Raw genomic sequence first — 16,335 nt, 5'->3', positions numbered from 1 at the left:
AAGTCCTGCCGTCTCTCGACCCTCGATCTCTCCTGCTTGCTGGTCGTTGGGCCTTCCCTGCTCTGTCAGAGATGGGGAAGCCCCAGGAAATTGTTAGCATTTGTGCTGGTACCTGGGTACCCCACAGCCGTGGGTCTGGGTTCTGAGGAATGGGGGGTGTGACTCCCTGGGCATGACCTACCCAGTGTCCAGCCCAGCCATGCATGGTGCAACATCTGTCCCCTTATGTGCCCAGGCCTGCCCACCAAGCCCTACACCCCTGCTGTGCCCCCTGCAATCTCCTCCCTGGTGTCCCACACAGCTGCTAAGGCTATCTCCTCTCCCCGACAGGTGAAGTGCTGAGCAGAAACCCAGACCTTCTGTCCTCCATGCCGCTCCCCCGCCAAGGCCCCGTGAACTGTGAGTAATTTGCTTCATTTCTGTGATGGCCCATGAGGACATAGGGGGCTTCCGGGTGCCAAATCCTGGTTGGCTAGCAGCCCCATCATTGAGCAAGGGAGACCCATGGGCCACCAAGCTTGTCCTGTATTGCATGCAGCTCTGTGGGTTTGGGCCAGGGGCCAGGGTGAACAGGGCACCGGCTGAAACTAGTCTTCGTGGTGGTCAGCACAGCCACTGGTTGTGCTTCCATTTCTGATGTCGCAAAGGCAGGTTCCCTGGTGTCCGGCGAGACCAAGCTGAACCAGAGCCCTCCCTGGCCTAGTAAGAAGCTCAGACTAGGGTTAGAGTCCTTCTAAGGCTCATAGGAGGGAGACAAGTGTATCGGCCACTTCTCTGAAGAGGTGCCTGCCTAGCAGGCCACTCACCACATTGTATTGTCATGTTATCATGAGTCCTGGTCAAAGGCAGATGAGCACAAGTACAGGGGCTCAGCACAGGTGGAGCTCAGGGTATCACTGGTTGCCTACTGACCTCAGAGGGCCAAGAGAGAGGGTTGGGCTGGTCGGGCACACAGGCCCACCATTGTGTTGGTTCATTGTCTCCTGCTGGACCTGTCTCTTCACCTATAGCGCCAGCTGAAGACTTGCTTCTGCATGTAGCCCTCCCTCCCACAGGCTCTTTCTCCCTCCCTCATCATGTCTGTCCTGGCAGCTCCATCTGGAGGCACCTTAGGACTTGTTCCAGGAGGCACAGGTCACCCTCCAGCTCAGGCCAAGAGCCCTGGCCGGGAGACTAGGGGTTCCATATTCTCCCCCCCCCCCAACCGCTGCTTCTGGCCCTGGTTTGCCCAGCAAACGTTCTTTGAAAGATGGGGTGCCCCATGGGCTGCAGCGCTTCCCCGCCCCTCTTCTGGGGGCAACTAGGCCCTGAGCCTTGAGCCCAGCTTTGATAATGCATTGGCTTCCCACCAGTCGGTGAAATTATAAATGATTAACCATCATCAGCGCACATCCTCACCTCTGTGTAAAAATAGATTGACTGTAATGAGTGTCTGAATAAATCATAAGAATGGCCGCCCCGTGCTCGCCTGACATCCTGCCGCCGCCGCTGCACGGTGTGCACTGGCGCCGGGCCTTGCCGCCTGTTGGCTCCTGGGGCTTGCTCAGCTCCCTCAGCTCAGCTTTGGAGAGGCCTGAGGATGGCAGGTGATCCCTGACAGTTCCAGGAAACCCCCAAGAAGTAGGGGGCCAGGAGGCAGAGCCCAAGGAGAAGGAACGGGGGCCCTGAGAATTTGCAAGAATTATTGTTCTAGGGACCTGAAAATGGGGCCTGGCGTGAGAGGAGTGAGCTGGGAGCTGCTGGTGACTTGGTGGAGGGCAGTGAGGGCTGCAGTGAAGAAGACACATGTCCATGGAATTTTGGGGTGATGCAACGACTTCCTAGCATTCATAGGGCTTGTTAATTTGGTGGCAGACCCAGACTGTGTGGCCAGTTAGTCCTTGTCCTCCTGGATCTGGGTCTTAGCAGTGGGGCTTGGAATCATCTAATGCTGCTGCCGACTAAGATTTAGTCCCCCCAGCCCAATCAAAAATTGGTACCAGGAATCTTGATTTTTAGTCATATGTAGGTACAGTCAAGTTTTAGGCATCCTACATTCCAGCACCATACCTGTCATTGGTCTTTTGGAAACTTTTCAGACCCTACCTGCCTGTTCCCTAGTTCCTGAGTTCTGCTGCTGGAGGTGTAGGCTGAGACTATGAACCTGGCCTCTCCCCGCCCCCAATGCCTGGGCTTCCTTCCTGCATGGTGGCAAGGCTCTGAGAGATGATGTGAGTCAGGAGGAAGCTGCCCCACCAAAGCCTTATTTCTACCACATTCTCTTGATGGGGGCCATCGCAGATCCCACCTAGATTTGAGGAAAGGAACAGGAGCCCCTATTTCCCCCCTCCCCCCCCCCCCCCGGGACTATTTTTGTGCTTCTCAGAAAGGAGAACAGGTCTGTGTATGTATGAGCTGATGGTCATCTCTGGAGGGTGCCACTCGCCATGACTCGCATTTACCAAGTCTACCACAGAGTAGCCTCAGTCACCCAGAAAGGATGCCAGGGGCCTTGCTCAGGACCGTGAGCTCCCCGGAAAGCTAGTGCCAGTGGTTACCCACTAGCAGCCTAGGGCTGAGGGACCAGGGCTGAGGGTGGGCTTGGACCTTGACCAAAGGTTTTCGAAAGTCTTTAGCTTTTATTTATTTTTGTTTTTGGGTCATACCCGGCAGCGCTCAGGGGTTACTTCTGGCTCTACGATAAGAAATCGTCCTGGCAGGCTTGAGAGACCATATGGGATGCCGGATTCAAAACCACCGTCCCTCTGCATGCAAGGCAAGCGTCCTACCTCCATGCTATCTCTCTGGCCCTGTCTTTAGCTTTTATTGCCATCCCTAGGCCCATATCCCCAGCTCCATGACCTTCCAGGCTAGAGTTGGTTCCAGTCACATACTATATGGGGCCAAGGGATGGGATGTGGGGTAGAAGGACACTGGGCAGCCCTTTCCCTGCCGTTATGTTCTCTCTTTTTATGCTTCCTGACTCTGCCAAACAGTACAGACTGTTCCTGAAAAGAACACTTTCCCTGTTCTTTGCCATTTTCTTTTCGTTTCTTATATTTTGTGTCGGGGGGGGGGGTGAGGGTGGGGGTGGGGGACAGCACACCCAGTGATACTCAAGGATTACTCCTGGCTCTGCACTCAAGATTCACTCATGACAGTACTCAGGAGACCCTATGGGATGTGGGGATCAAACTTGTGTTGGTCACATGCAAGGCAAGCGCCCTCCCTGCTGTGCCATCTGTCCAGTACCTATTCTTTGCCTTTTTCTTGATCCAAAAGTAATTCAATCTTGTAAGAGTCTGAGTGTCCTTTGTTGTGACTCAAGGGGATCTAAGAAGAACCCAAACAACCAAGAAGTAGAAACTGTCAGTTTCTGAACCAAAGGTTAGAGATTTGGCAGCGGCAAATCTGGCAGTGGCTGATGGCTAAAAGTGGGCTTGGTCCTAACGGAAAGGTACTGATGGGTTTGAAGAACAAGTCTCAGTGTCTCCACGGTAAACATCAACTGGCCAACAGGCTTTACTGAGTTCTTGCTGCAGGCTGGGAAGTTCCCAGATATCCCAGGATATCTGCTGGTGGTTGCAGATATCCTTGGAGGAAAGGAATCTCATCAGAAGCAGCCAAGCCAGTCACCTAGTAGAAGCAAACCTGCTCTCTCTTCTAATCCCTATATGTGGGGCCTCAAGATCCCAGTCCACCTTCTTGCAAAACGGGCATATCAAATGGTGCTGTCTCATGCCCCAGAGTGCGAGACATTGATTAGCAGGAAGAGGCTTTGGTGTGTGTGGAAGTCAACAGAACCGAGCCCCATCTGTATGAGACCATGGGTGCCCCCACTGTCCCATGCCTGGATCTGACCCACTGTCTTCTGGGGAGGTGAAGGAAACAGGCAGAAACCGGCAGGCTGTGTGCTTGTGTGTGCTTGCCTTGCATGTGAGGCCAAGACTGGCAGCATTATTTGGGTGTGGAGTCTGAGCTGGGGTTGGATGTCAGCTGCATGTGATGGCCTTCACGTCTCTCTGCTCTGGTGGGGAAAAGGGATGGGCGGTGACTCCCAGCCACTTCTGGCAGGCTGCCAAGGGCCCAGGTGGTCCCCTGGCCTTTCCCTCACCCAGGAAATAAATGGAAAGTGGAGAGAGAGAGAAGAAGCTCCTGTTGGAGCTCCTGACAGAAACAGTCCAGAACCTGCCTTTAATGGCACCTCCCTAAAAGTTCACTCATAAACTATTGATGTTTTAATACTACACATTAACATCTTGCCCCTCTGACAGATGAATATTGAATGAGCACTTCAGGAGGCAGATGAGAAGCCAGGTGGAAAGGGCTTCGGGGAAGCTGGGCCCGGGTTGCCTGCCCTGGACCCTAGGCACAGCTCTGGGGAGTGGGCCCAGCTCTGCCCACTGCAGGGTTTCCTGCCCTGCTGAGGTTACTGCCCTCTGACTCTTGGGGGTTTCTGACCTCTGACTGTCAGGTGATTTCTGCCCTCTGACTGCCAGGGTTTTCCACCCTCTGACTGCCAATATTTCTACTCTCTGGCTGGAGGACCTGACAGGATCCATCACTGACAGCCGTAGCCTCCATCACACAGCGAAGGATCCAGTGCTGGCATCCTTTTTCCACACTGCATGTGTGCTCTATGCCCCCGAAACTGGAGTCCAGCCTCCAGGTCACTTAGCACCAGCCTCTCTCCTTTCCACAGCCTTTGCCGACGGCCCTGACAGGTGGTGCTGGTGCAAGGGACATGCTAAGGATCCTGAGACTGAATTCCCTGTAAACAATGGTCGGCTCCTGGGGTCCCGAGCTTCATCCTCCTGACAATGGTGATGGGGGTTCTTTGCTAGTCAGCCTAATTGGAGTGATTTAACGGCATTTCTGGTGCGTTCAGATTTACACAGCCTTCTGAGCTGCAAATCTGCTTTCTAAATGTGGAATTTTTGTGGAGTGGTAAAAAATAATGGCCGTTCTGTGATTCCTGCTTTCCCGAGCTAGGAGATTGCAATTTACATTATGCAAATAGACATTATGCAATCAAAGGCCCTTGAGCAGGAACGTGGCAATGGTAGCAGTGGCTGTGGTGGTGGCAGCGTAGGGGAGAGGCCGCTGATGAAATGGCGGTCTGAGACACATTGCAAGGGTGGTGTGAAGTGGGGAGCCCCCGGGGCAGATGAGAGGAGCCCGGAAGAGAGTGCCCTTGGCCCAGGGACGTCCAGAGGTGCCAGCCCAGAGATGACCGCATCTGGGAGCTGCCAGGGACTCTCTCAATTAATGACTCTGTTTAATCATACCCCCTGTCCAGAGGAGTATTGTCTTACGGATAATTTCATTTGCCTAACGAGATTTTGCTAATTAAATCTCCTTTCAGTTGGTGTGACTGCCTGCAGGAGAGGGGCCTGTTTGGAATCTTCTTCATGAACCTTTCTGGAGAAGAGCTGGGAAGGCAAGGCGGGGAGAGGGCTGAGGTGAGGGTGGACACCCCTTGCTGTGAGCTGCACAGAGGCGCTGCGAGATGAGATGCCTGCCCCTGCCCCCTGCCGCTCGCTCCCCAGTGCCCCGAAAATGCAGATGTCATAAATCTGGGTCCCGCCTGGGGACCAGTCTCTGGCTACCTCCACCATGATCTGTTCTTTGGCTCTTCAAACAGCCGCCCCCCCCCCCCCCACCACCACCACCACCACTGCAGAGCAGGAGGGTTTGCGAGCCAGGCTGCTTCTGCTCTCTGTGAGGGTGCCGGAGGTGGTGAGTCTGGATCCTCACAGAAGAAACACCGCCTCATCTCTGGCTGCTTCTCCTGGGAGAATGGCCTGGACCAGAGGCAGGGTCTTGGCAGACTCAGTCAATCCAGACCCTGAGTCCCATCCCAGCTCCACTAGCCCTGAACTTGGCTGTGGGTTGACTGATTCCTTACCCAGCTTCACTTCCTTCCTCCCTGTCTCCTACATTCATTCACATGGCCATAGGCCCACTCCTGAACCAGGCCCCATCTTTCCCTCTTACCCACCTTGACATACTTGCTGAAAACTGAAAATGTCTAAAGTGCCTCCAGGGCTGAAATGAAAGCATAAGTGGGGAGGGTGTTTGCATTGCATGCAGATGATCCAGGTTCCATCCCTGGTATCCCAGATAGCCCCCCAAAACTTACTAGGAGTAATTTCTTACCCTGAGTCAGGAGTAAACCCTGAGCACTGCTGGAGGGTGCTCTGGAAATCAGAGAGAAATAAATAAATAAATAAATAAATAAATAAATAAATAAAGTGCCTGCACCAACCCTAAACTGAGCACCAGTCTTAATTGGCCTTGCCTGCAGGATCTGTGCTTGGGAATTCAGGAGCCTCTGGTTGGGCCAACTTTAGGGAAATATGCTGCTGATGCTTGGAGGAAATGTGGAGCATGGGACTAGTGTTGGGGGTCACCATGAGGCAGTGGCCACTGTGTTCCAGAGAGCCCCTCCTCCCAACAAAACACACACTTAAATGGCTATGGAAAGAGAAAACCCCAAAACTTGAGGCTGTTGCTGAGATGTGTTCAACGCCACCACAACTGTAAATTCCATATCAAACTGTCTTAAGTTGGGGGGTTTGGGGATTGCTGGCTGCCCACAAGTCATCTTCACTATGATCCCCTAGTACCCTCGGGTCTTCATTACCAGGAGCTTCCTTCACTCTGAGACCTGCGTTGCTCCCAGAATGTCCCCTGAGCTCCCTCTTCCATAGTGTTCTCCACCTCTGTTCTGTCCTTCACTCCAGACTCCCCTTGCTAAGGGATGAGTCCACGACTTCTGATCCCAGTGCCCAGAAGCAGGGATGGCCACTGCATGCTCCTCCAAATGGGCTGAGTGCATAGGGAAGGATTGAGCCTGGGATGGTGCTAGGTAGGGTTGAGTCACCTGGGAGAGCACCCTGAGCCCTGATGATGGGGGAGGAGAGGAAGGAGTGGGGGCGGGGAGGGAGAATGTTGTCAGGAATCTGACCTCTAGTAAGGCTCTGGGATGCCTGCCCACTGCTGCTGTGTGTCACTTTGGGCCATGAGCACCATCTCTTCTATGGCCATGCTGCTCTCCATGTAGGTATCTCCAGCACAGCTGTTGGGCCCTGAAGGAGGGCATTGTTTCTATAAGCATGCCTGTTTTCAGCAGAAGACAGGTTTGTGACCTTGGCCACTAATGCCCCCCCCCCCAACATAAGCTTGTTTTGCCTATAGATGGGCATAATCCCCCCACCTCTCTTTCCCCACTCGTCTCCTCCATTCCCCAACTATCCACCTGCCCACGGCTCCCGAGAAGAGCAGGCAGCCTTCTCTGGACTTCAGGCAGACCTGAGTTAGGGTTCTCACTCTGGCATTGACTTGGTGGCACCCTGGATTTCCTTTCCTTGCTGCAGAAAGCAGGACTTTAGAACAGTCTTCTGTCTCTCTCGATGTGTTGCAGCGAGGGAATTATGAGAGATGGGGGATGTGGCTGATAAAGTGCTGAAGCACCATCGAGAAGAGCTTATTATTATAATGGCTGTTAGACTTGAAGAGATGGTTGTGTTTGAAAGCAGGGGAGTATGTTTTCAGGAACATAAGATTAGCCCCACCAAATGTGGCTTGTCAGGCTGACAGCGCGATTGCCACAGGGACTGAGACCAAAGTGCTGCATCCCCGGGACCCTGCAGGTTTAAAGGAATGGGGGTGCGGGTTACTGGTGATCCCTCTCAGCAGTGGCCACATCTCCACACGGGCCTCTGCACTTGCTCGGACTTCTTGACTCATCAGCTTTGCACATGCGCTTCTTTCTGCCTCAATGCCTTTCCCCTCGTCCCCTTCCAGGCTGAGTGGCTGTACACATACTGCAGGATACCAAGCTTGCTCCTTGTGGGGGAGGTAAGGGCTGTTCTCAGTGTCCCCATGACTGGCGATGTCTTATCAAGCATTTTAGGGTGAATGTTACTGGTCTGAGAAGTCAGGGGAGAGTAGAAAGGGGAAAGTACAAGATTTGTGTGGGGGGTTTTTGTTTTGTTTTGTTTTGGGGCCACACCCGTTGATGCTAAAGGGTTACTCCTGGCTATGTGCTCAGAAATCGCTCCTGGCTTAGGGGACCATACGGGTGAATCAAACCACAGTCTGTCCTAGGTTAGTGCTTGCAAAGCAGACGAGTTATGGCTAGCACCACCCCTCTCCAGCCCCCCAAGATTTATGGGTTAATTTCGTTTGTTTGTTTTGGTTTTTGGGTTACACCCAGCAGCGCTCAGGGGTTACTCCTAGCTCTACACTCAGAAATCACCCCTGGTAGGCTCGGGGGACCATATGAGATGCCGGGATTTGAACCACAGTCCTTCTGCATGCAAGGCAAACACCCTACCTCCATGCTATCTCTCTGGCCCCAAGATTTGTGTTTTTGAAATGCAGAGAAATTAGCACCGCTCAGCAAGTGAGGCTGTTTTTTTTTTCTTCTTTTTTTTTAATTGGGAGCCATACCTGGTGGTGCTTGAGGCTTACTCTTCCTGGCAGAATCCAGGGGACCATTGGATCAAACCTGTGCCACTCACATACAAGACAGGTGTCCCCCCCACTGTACTTTTTTGGGGGGAACCACACCAGTGGTGTTCCTTGTAGGCTCCCAGGGGTCCTCAAACTTTTTAAACAGGGGGCCAGTTCACTGTCCTTCAGACTGTTGGAGGGCCAGATTATAGCAACAACAAAAATTATGAACAAATTTCTATGCACACTGCATATATCTTATTTAGAAGTGAAGAAACAAAATGGGAATAAATATAATATGTGGCCCACGGGCCGTTGTTTGAAGAACCTTGCTCAAGACCATATGGGATGCTGAGGAATGAACTAGTTGGCCGTGTGCAAGGCAAATGCCCTTCCCACTGGGCTATTGCTCCCACCCCACACCCACTGTACTATTGCTCTGGCCTCCAGTGCTTTATTTTTTTTGTTTTGGTGGAGGGGTTACACCTGATGGTGTTTGGGGCTTACTCATGGCTCTGTACTCAGGAATCACTCTTAGCAATGCTCAGGGGATCAGGTCAGCTACACACATGCCCTTCTTTTCTCTATACTATTACTCCAGTCTCAGTGCTCCATTTCTAAGAGATATTTCCCACCTGGCCCAGACCTGATTGCTCTTTCTGTCCCATCTAAATGCATTTGCTCCAGGTTGTGGGGGTGGATGGATGCCCTGTACTGCTGAGCCCTCCAGCTGAGCAGTCCCACCCTAGGGAACAGGTGCGCTTGCCACCTTCAGCCTTTCCAGATCTGGCCTCTGGGTGGTGTTGCTCCAGCTGGTGGGCCCGTGCCAGCTCCCCTCGCCCTTCTGAAACCCCTGGCAGCCGCCGTGCAGTGCCGGGGGGGGGGGGGGGAGCTGGGAGGTTTTCATTACCGAATGCACTGAACCTCTTTGCGCGTCTTTTGCAAAGTGTTTAATCCAAGGTGTTCCCTCGATTAAATTAGTGCAAACATCTGTGTCCCACATCCGCCTGCATTTCCATTCCGTGCCATTTGTTACCGCGGGAAATTGGAAGGTGGCTCCGGTATACTTAGGGCCGAATTAGCTTTGGGGTGGGCTTCTGGGGGTGCCTACAGGCTGGCCCAATGCCACCATTGCTGCTGGAGACCTCAGCAGGAAGAAGCATCCAGCTCAGGATTTGACAGGCTTATGGGGGAGGCTAGGGGACTCCTCTCGCTGTGGAGGTATGTGGGGTTCACTCTTCCTGTTTCATCACTGTGGTGAGAGACAGTCTTCCCTCTTTGTGATCCACACCTGGTCTGGGGGAAGGTCCACCCATGATAGGCAATGACTGCCCAGTCCTCGCTATTATCCAGCCCACCCTCCTCCTATGGGTTCCATGCTCTGTCACAGGACAAAACTGAGAACTGAGCTGGCATGGCCGGGGTCAGTGCTCAAGTCTGTTCCCATCCTGGTAACATTTGTAGGGATCTGCATGGTCTTTCCCTTCTCACAGGTGCCAGGACAACTGCAGAGACACCTACCCGCCCCGCCCCCCATTACTTCTGGGTTTGAGCTCTGCTGCTGGAGGTTCTGCCTACATTCCTAGGCTGTGATGGGCTCACCGTAGATTAGTGGGTATGCCCCTGGGTGATAATGGGTTTACCCTAGGTTAGTGGGTATACCCTGGGCAGTGATGGGCTGACCCTGGGTTAGTTTGCTAGAGCATGGCTGGGATGAATGTGGTGAGGTAAGGGGCTGTGTGATTCTGACAGACCTGAGTGCTCCCTGGTTCCTGGCACCTTGAGGGTGCAGAGGCTTGGCCAAAACCCTGGATGGGAACCCATGCTCCAGCCTATAGGCCTGGCTGCCTGGCCACTCTGAGCTCTTTCTCCTTCCTTCCTTCCTTCCTTCCTTCCTTCCTTCCTTCCTTCCTTCCTTCCTTCCTTCCTTCCTTCCTTCCTTCCTTCCTTCCTTTTTCCTTCCTTCTCTCTTTCCCTCCCTCCCTCTCTTCCTCCCTTCCTTCCTAACACCTGAGCTCTGTGGTGTGCTGCTGGCTCTCCTGACACCAAATGTCCATCATGGCTGCAGCAGGTGCCAGGGGAGGATAGTGGCCACTCTGGATTGTCATTGTCCATTGTCCCTTGGGGCTGCCCAGCAGAGAGCTGTCCAGTCCAGCCAAGGATACTGGTCGTGGGGCCCTGCACCCCTCTGCTTCCCTGCCTGTCTACCCTGGGGCTGGGAGCCGTGGAGGAACAAAGCATGATGGGCTAGGGATCCAGTCCTCATTTCCTCCTCTAGGTGCCCCACTTCCTGTTAGTCCTCTTTCCCTGTTAAAGAGAATCATTGTCTCATCATAAACAAAAGGAAATGACAAGCAGCCTGGCATCTGCTCATCCTACTCCCTGCCCTTTCCAGGTGTCCTGTCTATACTCATCTTGTCTCCTGGGCCAGAGTGGAGGAGGTGGGTGTTGGGCAGATGACACTTTTCTTTCCCCTGCCCTCCCTGCTGCATCCAAAGGCTTGAACAAAAATGCATCTCAGGAGGTTGAGCAGTGGCGCAAGCAGTAGAGTGTTTGCCTTGCATGCGGCTAACCTAGGACAGACCGAGGTTCTTTCTCTCGGCATCCCATATTCCCCCAAGCCAGGAGCGATTTCTTTTTTGTTTTTGTTTTTGTTTGTGGGTCATACCCGGCAGTGCTCAGGAGTTACTCCTGGCTCTACGCTCAGAAATCGCTCTTGGCAGACTCAGGGGACTATATGGGATGCCGGGATTCGAACCACTGTCCTTCTGCATGCAAGGCAAAACGCCTTACCTCCATGCTATCTCTCTGGCCCCAGGAGCGATTTCTAAGCACATAGTCAGGTGTAACCCCTGAGTGTCACTAGGTGTGCCCCCCCCAAATGCATCTCACCCTGGGGCCCTCTTTGGGGGGGCTTCACTTCCTAGGAATGACTGTCCACCACCGGCACTGAGTTGGCGCTTCCTATGTGGATGGCTCTGGCCTGGGAGCAACCCAGCCTCTGCTTACCACCCCAGGCCCCGTCATTTCTACTCTCTTCTGATTTGTTCTACCTCCAAGCCAGCTGACTCTGTGCCCTTTCCTCTGCCTGTGTCTTTTCTGAAAGGACTCTTGCCCCAGAAGCTGCCGAGATTGTGTATACAGGACGAGCAGGTCTGTGGCTGCCTCTTCCCAAGACCCTTGTCTTCCAGTATCTCAACTGCACAGGTTCCTGGGGTCCATTCATTGTTCATCCTCAGTACAACCCCCCTTGGGGAGCTGTAAACACCTGGGTGGTGCTTCTGAACACCTCTCTGTTCTGCAGCCACACCGGGTCTTTTCTGCTGTGGCTCCAGGAATCGGGCCCTCAAATAGAACGAGGCCTCAGGGAAGACTCGTCCCCTGGGCTCAGTGTATGCTGCTGCCAATAATGTTTCCTTTCCTTACACTTGATCTTAGCCAAAAGGCCGAGAAGCGGTGTGTTTCCTTTTCTTGAAGTCTCCTTTTCTCTTTGCGAAACCGGCCCATTCCCAGCCCAGTCTTGGCCACCAATTCCCACATTTCTTAGGTCTGGGGAATTGCATGGGGTGAGGGGCATGAAGCAGCAATTCCTGGTCAACCTAGGCAACTCCCCCAGGGTCCCTCAGATCTGTGTGGCACAGGCTCTCTGGCACAGACCCTGCCCTGCCTGCCCTGGCCTCTCAGTGTACCTTGGCCAGGTGATCCAGCACCAGCCCTGCCTCCCACCTGCTCCTCTAATCCTGTGCCCCAGGGTTCTTGCAGGCCTGCAGCACTTTTGGTAACAGCTTCTGGGAGCTGGAGGCAAGGGCCCATCCAGGATGCAGAGCTGGGATCCTGCTCCTTTGCTCACCAGGTTGGTGTCTGGCTCTGTGGAGAGGCCTGAGGCCAAAGGCTCCAGAGCCCAGCAAGCAGGGCAGGCTGCTGGGCTGGAGAAAATGAGGCCACTTAGTGGCTGGTAGATTTTAAAACTCTCCCCTGCTCAGACTCCTAGTGTGCTCCGCAGGGTGCCTCAGGCAGGGTGGAAAAAACAAATCTGGACATGAATACTCACACATGCCTGTGCGCGCGCACACACACACACACACATACATGCAATCTGTGCATATGTTTGTATATTCATGCCAGCCTACTGGCGCACATATATCAATATTTTCACGTGTTTGCATGTATGACATGCGAATACATGCACAGTATAATTGTGTGCATGTATGTTCATGCATGTACAATCTACTAACCCTACTACGCATCCTTGCTCAGCTACACGTCTGTGTGGATACTGGGGCATCTTCTCAGGCTGGCTGTTAGGATGGTCCTGCTCACTGCAGGCACATGCAAGTGTGCGTGTGAGTACATATGTGTCACCATGTGTTTGCACATGCTCACGGCCCCTTCCCTGCTGACCTACCAGCTGCCTTCTCAGCACAAAAGGAAGGTCTGGAGCAAGGCCTCCTGACCAATGTCCTGGGATCCAGGAGGCCACACATGCCAGCCCTACTTCTCAGCCTCCTCCCAGCCCGGCATGTTGTGTCTGTTCCAGTCCCCCCAGTGTGTGGCCAGCAGCAGTCCCTGCTGCTCCCCAGCAGGCCCTGGCAGTGGGCACCCCCACACACCCTCCAGCCGCTCCCTCACTCGTCCCGGAACTGGGTTGCATGTGACTTTCCTCTCTTCCTGTGCGCACGGAGTACTTGCCACCCTGCTGTCTGTTTTTCCTTGCTAAGGTTCAGTTCTAATTATGTTGATTTTCTTCATCCCACCCCCTCCTGGAAGCTTATTAGGTTGAATATTTTTATTTATTATCATTTCGCCCAACTCCTGCCAGCATTTCCAATTACTCTCCCCGCTTCCTTGTAATTGTCTTTCTGTAATGGCTCTGAAACAATTGCGCTAAATGAGGTGTCTCCTGGAAGATGAGAGTCTCACTTCATTAAAGGCTAATGTATTCTCAGCTCCAGCTCTGTGGGGCTAGCTTGGAAGGAAGACATTTAAACAGCTTCTTTTATTTTATAGGGAGCAACTTTTCAGCGACAGAGATGTCTGTGGGGTATATAAGCGTGTGCGTGAGTTGCCTGATTTTAATTTAAAGAAAGTTTATGAAATAGGGTGCGTCTCAAGATGAAACTCTGTTCTCAAGGCACCAAGACCCCTGCTGATGGGGTGCAAGGGCTCCACAGTGGGCTGGAAAGGGGTGCTTGGTTCAGCCGTCCTCCCCATGGCTCTGCAGCCCCCCCACTTTCTCCCCCGCCTTCTGCCTCAGCTGCCACTCCCCCTGCTCACTGCGCCTCTGCCTCCAGCCTTCTGAGCCGGGCTCTGCTGCAATCTCTGACCTCCTGTTTTCTTTTCAGGCAGTTCAGAGATGCTCACCCCACCCCATTCATGAGATCAATCGTTTGTTTGTTCGTTCATTCATTCATTTACCTGTTCATTTGTTATTCACTCGCTAAATGGGGAGCCCCTGCTACGCTCAGGCATGATTCAGGATGGAAATAGGCCCATTTGGAGCTTAGAGTGAGAGAGGAGGAGAACCCAGGTGACAGGTAAGCCAGACACTTGCAGAGCTCCCGGGAACAGCTCTCAGGGCTCTGAGAAGCTACTAGTAAGCCCTCAGGGCCAGCTTGGTGACTCTGGGATGGGCACTGTGTAGCCTGGCTATGCCCAAGCCAGGAAAGCTAGCTGGTCACTCCCTGAGGCCAGACCACAAAGAGATCCATATCTCCTACCAAGCCCAGGGAGCCAAGAGAGTTGGGCATGGAGGATGGTGGATTTCTGGCCACCCCACCTCACTGTTGGAAAGACCATTTTTTGCTTCAGGATCATCTATGGGCATGGTGCTGAGGGAGAGGTGAAATGTGACAGTGAAGGGGCAATGCCTGGGGGCATTCTGGCTCCCTAACCAGGGCCTCCCCAAAGGTCCCAGATAACTGCTAAGGCACCTTTAAATGCTGTGCCCTGCACTAGGCAGTGCTGGCTCCGCCCCTGCTATCCCTCATGACTGACCTAGACTTACATTGGTTCTGAGTAGGCAGCACTGCCAACCTAGTCCTCCAGCCAGGAGCAGTGTGCAAGGGTTCAGGTGAGAACTTAGTGCTCTCACCTGAGAGATACACACACACACACACACACACACACACACACACACACAACTGTACGAGCTTGAAAGCCTCTTCAGGGTCCCTGCGAAGTGTCTGACACCCCCAGTCTCAAAGCAGGCCATCCAGACTTCTGCTTCCTGATTTATCCACTGCTCTTCCCTACCCATCAGCATTTCACTCACTCATTCATTCACTCATTCACTTATTCACTCACTTCTTTCACGTATTTATTCACTCACTCATTCATCTACTACCTCATTCACTGACTCACTTTCACTTGCTCACTTTCACTCAAGCCTTCCATTCATTTATTCAGTCATTCACTCACCCATTCACTTATTCACTCAGTCACTAGGTCACTCATTCACTTATTTGCTCTCTCATCGGCTCACTTATGCACTCACTCAATCACTCATTCATTCTCCCTGATCCTTCCAGGTCCATTGCACATACCACAGAGTCCTGGGGAGAACCAACCTCACCCCCTTCTCTGTGACAGCTGTTTCCTGCTGCTGGTTTCTGTTCACCTGTGCTCAGGTATCTTGGACGCATCATGGTATCTCCTCTCTCCTGGTTCTGTGCAGGGCATGGTGCAAAGTGCAAAGTGCAAAGTAAATAATCACCATTAGAGTCATCAGACACTGGGGCGTCTGGAGGTCAGACTTGTACACTGGCCCCTCTGTCCATCATGGCCAATTCATGCCCAGACTGGGCTGCTCTCCCCAGAGTTGGCCTCTGGGTGGGGGCAGGAAGCACAATGCTCTCTGTACTACCAGCATGGGCAGAGTCAGGGCTTCTGGCAGGGTCTCTGCAGCTTGAGGAGGCACAGCTGTGATCCAGGCTTCAGGCTTCAACATGGTCCTCAACAGCTGAGGTTAAAGGTCCCCTCTTACCTCTCCCACCTCCTGGGTGCAAGGATGTCACCTCGAAACTTGTCTGGGAACCAGAATCTCCATCGCTTTGATTTTTGCTTCCCACTGCCCTTCCTCCACACTAGCAGAGGCTGCTGAGGTGTGGGGGCCAGGAGGTGGGGACCAGGGAGAAATGGACCAGGAGGTGGAGCCCTGTGATTCTTCCACTCACCCAGTGCTTTAGGGTGCTTTCAGAGGCTAGCTCCCAGAACCCAATCCCACCCTCCAACCTTAAGGGAATCTTTGCTTTAGGGGATGGGGGTGGACAAGTGACTGTGAAAAGAAAAAACAGGGGCCAGAGCAGTGGTGCGGAGCGGTAAGGTGTCTGCCTTGCCGGCGCTAATCTAGGACGGACCATGGTTCTATCACCTGGTGTCCCATATGGTCCCCCAAGCCAGAAGCAATTTCTGAGCACATAGCCAGGAGTAACCCCTGAGCATCATTGGGTGTGGCCCATAAAAAAAAACACAACAACAACAGAAAAAGAAAAAAAAACAGATGTTTTCAAATTGATAAGGGGTGCAAGTCATGGAGAGTGAATATATCTGTAAGCAACTATAAAGAGGTGAGGGGTGGGGAAGGGGTGAAAAAAAAAAGAAAAAAAACCAAAGAGGTGAGAGTGTAGGGGGTGGGTCAAACGGGGTTGGTGGTGGGGGGAGGTGAGGCTGGGTGTTGCCTGCTGTGGAAATGGCCCTTTTGTGAGTAGTTTCAGTGTGCCCATCTCTGACACACACACACACACACACACCCTCGGGCCTCAGACCTGCTGGTCTGTGCCTGCAAAGGAGAGAAGGGATTGCTTGTCTTCTTAGGAAGAAAAGAGGGACTCTCAAAGCTGATGCTGTCTGCAGGAGTGAGGCTGAGTCCTCAGCTGTGGGCAGAGTGATGGGAGCAGC

General features: G+C 53.1%; 1 protein-coding gene across 3 annotated transcripts in view; it reads left to right on the top strand.

Moving 5' to 3' along the window:
- PKNOX2 (PBX/knotted 1 homeobox 2) overlaps window positions 1–16,335 on the top strand; it is a 137,590-nt gene that overhangs the window by 28,042 nt on the left and 93,213 nt on the right. For all 3 annotated transcript variants that reach the window (XM_049777934.1, XM_049777931.1, XM_049777932.1), the window contains exon 2: window positions 331–399. The gene's annotated coding sequence lies outside the window, so the exon portion shown is untranslated. The remainder of the gene's footprint in view (window positions 1–330; window positions 400–16,335) is intronic.

The sequence above is a fragment of the Suncus etruscus genome, chromosome 8 (genome assembly GCF_024139225.1).
Source record: "Suncus etruscus isolate mSunEtr1 chromosome 8, mSunEtr1.pri.cur, whole genome shotgun sequence".
In the NCBI taxonomy this organism is placed as follows: domain Eukaryota; kingdom Metazoa; phylum Chordata; class Mammalia; order Eulipotyphla; family Soricidae; genus Suncus; species Suncus etruscus.
This window is presented reverse-complemented; position numbering and strand designations above follow the sequence as displayed.